The sequence below is a fragment of the Hordeum vulgare genome, chromosome 3H (assembly GCF_904849725.1).
Source record: "Hordeum vulgare subsp. vulgare chromosome 3H, MorexV3_pseudomolecules_assembly, whole genome shotgun sequence".
Lineage (NCBI taxonomy): Eukaryota > Viridiplantae > Streptophyta > Magnoliopsida > Poales > Poaceae > Hordeum > Hordeum vulgare.
The window spans coordinates 585,863,386-585,870,187 of NC_058520.1; positions in this window are offsets into that span (position 1 = coordinate 585,863,386).

Here is a 6,802-nt window from a genome sequence, read left to right on the forward strand (position 1 = left end):
GAGCATGGTAGATATCCGTCCCGTCCTGTCCTGCAAGTGCGTTTCCGGCATTGAACAGGCATGGACAACGGAGATGTGTCGCGGATGGCATCCTCGGCCCGCGCGTCGCTTCATTGCGAAGCTAGTGAGAGGTAATGTCCTCACTAAACCAACGTTAATACGGAGCAACCAATCTACAACGGCGTGAATGCCAATAGTTACCGCTGGGCGGGAACGTGCATGTGCGAAAAGAAGGGTTTTAGGTGGTTCAGGGTTGTCACAAGCGGGTGTGCCCCCCCCCCCCCCCCCCCAACCACCACCACTTTCTCTCCAGTTTGCAGGAAAAAGCAACTACAAACTGTCCCCCGACCGATGCCGGGTCGCGCTGGATGACAAAACACGCCTGAACCACATGGTTCGGACAATTGCGGACGGTTCGTTGAAGATGCCGAAAATCATTTCTTATTTGTAGGCTATGACATTCTATATTTATAGGTAAGTCTACTAACAGAATTTTAGTTGCCACATATTTATGGATAAACATAAGAACTAAACATACAAAAATTTACTTAAACCATGCGTTGTGAATTCTTTTAAAATAAATTTCAACGGACTAGAACTTCTGAGTCAGCACCTATAGACTAGGACATTCACACAAGTCCCAAACGCGCTTGACAAGCTGTATATAAAATTGTTGGCGTTATTTTCTCTACTATCGTACGTCTCTGTTAAAATATTAGAGGATGAGTTTTGAGCTGCAGTCCAAAGTCCTGATTTCAGCTGGAGTGTATTCGTTCAAATAATACGGATTCATTAGTAAAAAACTGACCTTTGGTCCGGAGCTTTAATCTCGATTGGGTTTGGGTCCAAAACTAATGACAGGATTAGTCCCGTTTCCAATAGCTAGGAACGGACGGGGGCACAGTCAGGATTATCCCCGATTCAAATGGGACCTCTCGTCTCGGTTGGTGATACCAACCGGGACTAAAGGGGTTGCGGTAGGCTGGGGCCCTTACGAGCACCTTCAGTCCCGATTGATATTCCCAAGCGGGACTAAAGATAGACCTTTAGTCCTGGTTGGTATATCCAACTGGGACTAAAGTCTTCCTTATATAAAACTGCTTCGTTCAGTTCGAGTTCAAGCTTTCTTTCCTCTCCGTTTTCTTCCTCAAGTTCGAGTTGATCCTCCATTTTTGCCAAGATTTATCAAGATTGGCGGCACACCATCTATCCAAGGGTTCTAAAAGGTTAGGAACTTCATCCTTTCATCTCTAATTGCTAGTTTAGCTCGTTTCATGCTCTATAAGTATAGTGATTGTGGGTTTTAGTTTGGGAGTAATCACGTGTGAGTTTAATTGATTTATATGCAATATGAGCTCAAATTAACTTCTTAGTTTGCATATGTGTAGGTGTGGTTTACTTAGTGGCTTCCCGTCCCGTCCTCATTGTCGTCGATTGCCCGCGCCATCCTCTCGCCGGCACCATCTTGGTGAGCCTCTTGTTCTTACCATTTTTGTAAAAATCTTATTTGTATGATTTAGATAATTACTTATATGATTGTTTGTCATATATAGTGTCATGGTTTTGATATCCGTCCCCATCGGTCCTCGCCTCGTTTAAGATTTGGATGTGATATGTTATATTTTGTAATTGTTTGTTTCATTTCGTGTTGATGACAATTATGCCCATCAAGTTGACATAGATATTTTTATCTAAGAGCTATGTAACCGGAAATTGCAAGTGACCCTCTTATCGAGAAGTTAAATTTAGTTGAAAAAACGATTATTTAAAAGAAAAATTGAAAAGAATTGAAGAAGAGAAGATTTATATGTTGCCGATGTCGTCGATGATGAGAAGTTCAAGATGGATGCAATGCGCTTGAAGATTAGAAAGATTAGAATATATACCATTAATAAAGAGGCTTAGTATCATTATGATGTTCGATCAATTATTATCTTAATTATGATTTTGATTGCATTTGTTGTTGCATTTAAATGCTTTGGATAGTTGTATGTTGTTTTATGAGAAGTATGTATGAATTTTATGCATATATTTTCGCAATAATAATATTTGGTCACTACTCTACTTTGTTTTAATGTGATGAACTAGTATTAATTTGGTCACTTCGATGTTGTATAATGAAGATGAACCGACAATGGATGTACGATGACAGACGCTCTCCGGAGTTCATTCATGGCCTCCATAATTTTATGCGTGTGGGTGAAGCAAATAAGCGGAATTGTTTTATGTGTTGTCCATGTGGTGTCTGTAAGAATAATAAGGATTTCTCTACCTCAAAAATCATTCACAGCCACCTACTTCAGTCCGGTTTCATGTCCAACTATAATTGTTGGACCAAACACGGAGAAAGAGTGGTTATAATTAATGAAAGAAAATAAAGAAGAAGAGAATGATGACAACTATCATAGGTTCCCTGAATACGATGATACTATAATGGAGAAAGCTGAAGAAGAGGCATGAGATGAGCACGCTGATGATCTTGGTCGGACAATTTTTGATGCACGGAGAAACTACGAAAGTGAAATGAGAGGTTGAAGTTGGAGCGCATGTCAGAGGATAAAAAAAATTGTTCTACCCAAATTGCGCAGATGACAAGAAAAAGTTGGGTACGACATTAGAGTTGCTGCAATGGAAGGCACAGAATGGTGTATCTGACATGGAATTTGAAAAGTTGCTGAAAATAATAAAGAAGATGATTCCAAAGGATAACAAATTGCCCGCGAGTATGTACGAAGCAAAGAAGGTCGTCTGCCCTCTAGGATTTGAGGTGCAGAATATACATGCATGCACTAATGACTGCATCCTCTACCGTGGTGCAGAGTACGAGAATTTGAATGCATGTCCGGTATGCAGTGCATTGCACTATAAGATCAGTCGGGATGACCCTGGTGATGTTGAGGGTGAGCGCCCAAGGAAGAGGGTTCCTGCCAAGGTGATGTGGTATGCTCCTACAATATCACGGTTGAAATGTTTGTTCCAAAACAAAGAGCATGAAAGTTGTTGCGATGACACAAAGAAGACCGTAAGAAAGACGTGATGTTGAGAGTACCCGCTGATGGGTCGCAGTGGAGAAAAATCAAGAGAGGGTTCCCGGACTTTGCAGTTGACACAAGAAACTTATGGTTTGCCTTAAGTACAGATGGCATTAATGCTTTTGGGGAGTAGAGCTGCGGTCATAGCACCTGGCATGTGACTCTATGTATATATAACCTTCCGCCTTGGTTGTGCATGAAGCGGAAGTTCATTATGATACGAGTGCTCATCCAAGTCCCTAAGTAATCCGGCAATGACATTCATGTGTACCTAAGTCCATTAGTTGAAGAACTTTTAAATTTGTGGGATAAAAATGTGTACATGTGTGGGATGAGCACAAACAGGAGGAATTTGGCCTACAAACGTTGTTGTTTGTAACCATCAATGATTGATCTGCTCTTAGTAAACTTTCAGACAAATGTAAGAAGAATATGTACCCGAAACATCGTCAATTTCTTTCGATCAAGCATCTCTTAAGAAAGAAATGCAAGCATTTCAAAGGTGGGGCAAATCATCGAAAGAAGCATGGCCACTGTACTGGTGATGATATATTTGATATGATCAAGGATTTAAAGTTAATCTTTAAAAAGGGTCCTGGCGGACAATCTGTTCCGAGTAATGCTAACGAACATGCACCCATATAGAAGAAGAAATCTATAATTTGGGAGCTACCCTATTGGAAATTCCTAGAGGTCCGCTGTGCAATCAACGTGATGCAAGCGACGAAAAATCTTCGTGAACGTGCTAGGCTTCTTGGGCGTGTATGGAAAGACAAAAGATGCATCGGAGTCACGAAAGGACCAACAACATATGAACGAAAAAGACGGCATGAATCCAAAGCAATATCAAGGTCCTGCCAGCTACACTCGTACCAAAGAAGAGAAGAAGATGTTTTTTGAATGCCTAAGCAGTATGAAGGTCCCGTTTGGCTTCTCGTCAAATATAAAGGGGATAATAAATATGACAGAGAAAAAAATCCCAAAACCTAAAGTCTCATGATTGCCACGTGATTATGACGCAATTACTTCCGGTTGCATTGAGGGGGATTCTACCAGAAAATGTTTGAGTACCCATTTGAAGCTATGTGCATTCTTCAATGCAATATCTCAGAAGGTAATCGATCCAGAAATCCTACCAAGGTTATAGAATGATTTGGTCCAATGTCTTGTCAGTTTCGATTTGGTGTTCCTACCATCCTTTTTAAATATTATGACGCACGTCTTAGTTCACCTAGTCAAAGGGATTACCTACACAATATGTTCCCCTTTGAGAGGTTCATGAGAGTCTTAAAGAAATATGTTCATAACCGTGCTACGCCAGAAGGAAGCATCTCCAAGGGCTATTGGACAGAGGAGGTTATTGAGTTTTGTGTTGACTTTTTTCTCACCTTAAGTCGATTGGTGTTCCTCAATCGCGACACGAGGGGAGACTGAGTGGAAAAGACACGCTAGGAAAGAAAGCAGTAATAAGTATGGACATGCATTATTTCACTCAAGCACACTACATAGTTCTACAAAATTTTACCTTGGTGACTACGTATATCGAGGAACACATGAATATTGTATGATCCGAGAACCTAGAGCAGTCAGACTCCTGGATTAAACGTACACATATGGCGATTTTAGGCGGTTGGTTACAAACACATCTAATGAATAACCCCACTTTGGAGATGAGATGTACTTGTTTCCCAAGTCACCATCTTCGACTATATTGACTTTCAAAGGGTACGAGATAAATGAGAATACATTTTACACGATCGTCCAAGATATGTTTGATGACTATGCTATATCTGTTAGGATGTCTTCATTTCACTGCACGCTATGCTTAGATCCTTAACTGTTGTCCTTAGCTGATCTTGTACCGCTCCCGCATACTTTGAATACATTTCCTGCTTCGAAGCTTTTCATAAAAATCGTCCATTCATCCCCCCTTCAGTCGATAACTAGGACTTTCACTATCCCAGCATGCATTCTCATGATCAATTAGCCCCGGAACCGCCTAGGGAGGGTTAGCGGCCAATGCCATTACGGGCCTCATATTTTCCTTCCGAGGTAGACATATTTGTTGTGTTACTATTGCCTATGCGTCTTATCAAATCGAGCTTCAAAATTTCACGTCCTTCTATCAATCCTCTCCAAATCTAAGAAGGGAGCCCACCAAAAGCCGATGGCAAGAACTCATTATCCGGGATGTAGATTGCCTTCAATATTCTAGCGCTAAGGGTGGTAGCGTTTTCAAGAATTCTCCATGCCTGTGTGGACAAAAGAGCCAAGTTGGAGATTTCAAAATCTCGGAAACCCAGTCCACCCATATGTTTAGGCATGCTCATACAGTCCCATGAAACCCAATAGGGCTTATGCTTGCCTTGCTTACTACCCAACCAGAAGGAATTTATTATTGAAGTGACCTGTTGGCACAAGCCTCTTTGTAGTTGGAAGCAAGACATCGAAAAAACAGGAATTGCTTGGACAACAAATTTATTAGTACCTCCTTCTCTGCAGCGGAGAGAAGTTTTCCCATCCATCGTTGTATTTTATTCCACAATCTATTCTTTAAATACTTGAAAGAACCATTCTTTGAACTTCCCACATTAGGTGGCAGCCGAAGATATTTCTCATTCAACTTTCATTGGGTACTTGTATTATGTTCTTTATGGTACCCATCAACCCCTCATGACAGACTTTGCTAAAAAAAGAGTGGAGATTTCTCTTTATTTATCTCTGACAAGATGTCCTAGTATATGTCTCCAACAACTGAGAAACTTTCTCAGCTCCTTCATTATTTGCTTTACAAACAACAGGTTGTCATCAACAAATAATCAATGGTTCACCAGTGGAGCTGATGAAGCCACCCGTAATCCAGCAAGATTAGATGACCGAAAGACCGTCTGCTGTCAGCAAAAAGAGGTATGGTGAGATCGGATACCCCTGTCCGATACCAGGAGTAGGCTCAAATTCTTTCTGCTTCTACCCACTAAAAATAACTGAGAAAAAAAACTGAGCCAGATAAACTCCAGTCATCAATACACACAATGAAGGAAAGGATTAATTTGTTAGGGCCACTTCAGTTCGGGGGCCCGACCCATGTCCTTCACGCGGCCCAACTCCGACTCCGACTCAGACTCAGACAGTGCACCGTGCAGCCCGTTCATAAATGTGATTATATATATTCCATAAACCTTAGCCTCGATTGCTACCCGTCCGTGTCGTGTCTTCTTTAATCAGCCGGCGCTGTCCTCCGCACACATAGCTTCGGCGGCTGCCATGGCAATGGCAGCAGTACTGCCGGCGGCGGCGACGGAGACCCACGTCCGTTTCTGTGGGAAATACACCATCACAGCCATGGAAAAACCGAGCAACCAGCCGTGCACCGTGCGCCTCCGCAGCGACCTGATCCTGTCCCACGGGGTGCGCGGCGTTGACGGCCGCTACGTCCGCGTGACCACCGACCCCGTCGCCAGGGCGCTCGACCACCGGGTCGAGCTCGCCGACGCCGCCGTCCTCCGCAGCGACGAGGCCTGCAGCGACCTCATCCACGACATGCTCGCCGAGGCGCCGGTGACCGCCGGGTACGACCTCGCCGCCGACAACTGGATGGATTCTTCCACGGACTCGGACCGCACGCCCCTCGACATAGCCATAGCGATCGTCACGTACGTCCGCGAGGAGGTCGACGGGATCGTCGACATGGGGTGCGTCGCCCCGAGCCTCGACTTCAACGTCCACATGCCCGAGCTCCGGGTAACCGTGGTCTACAGCGAGCCCAAGGC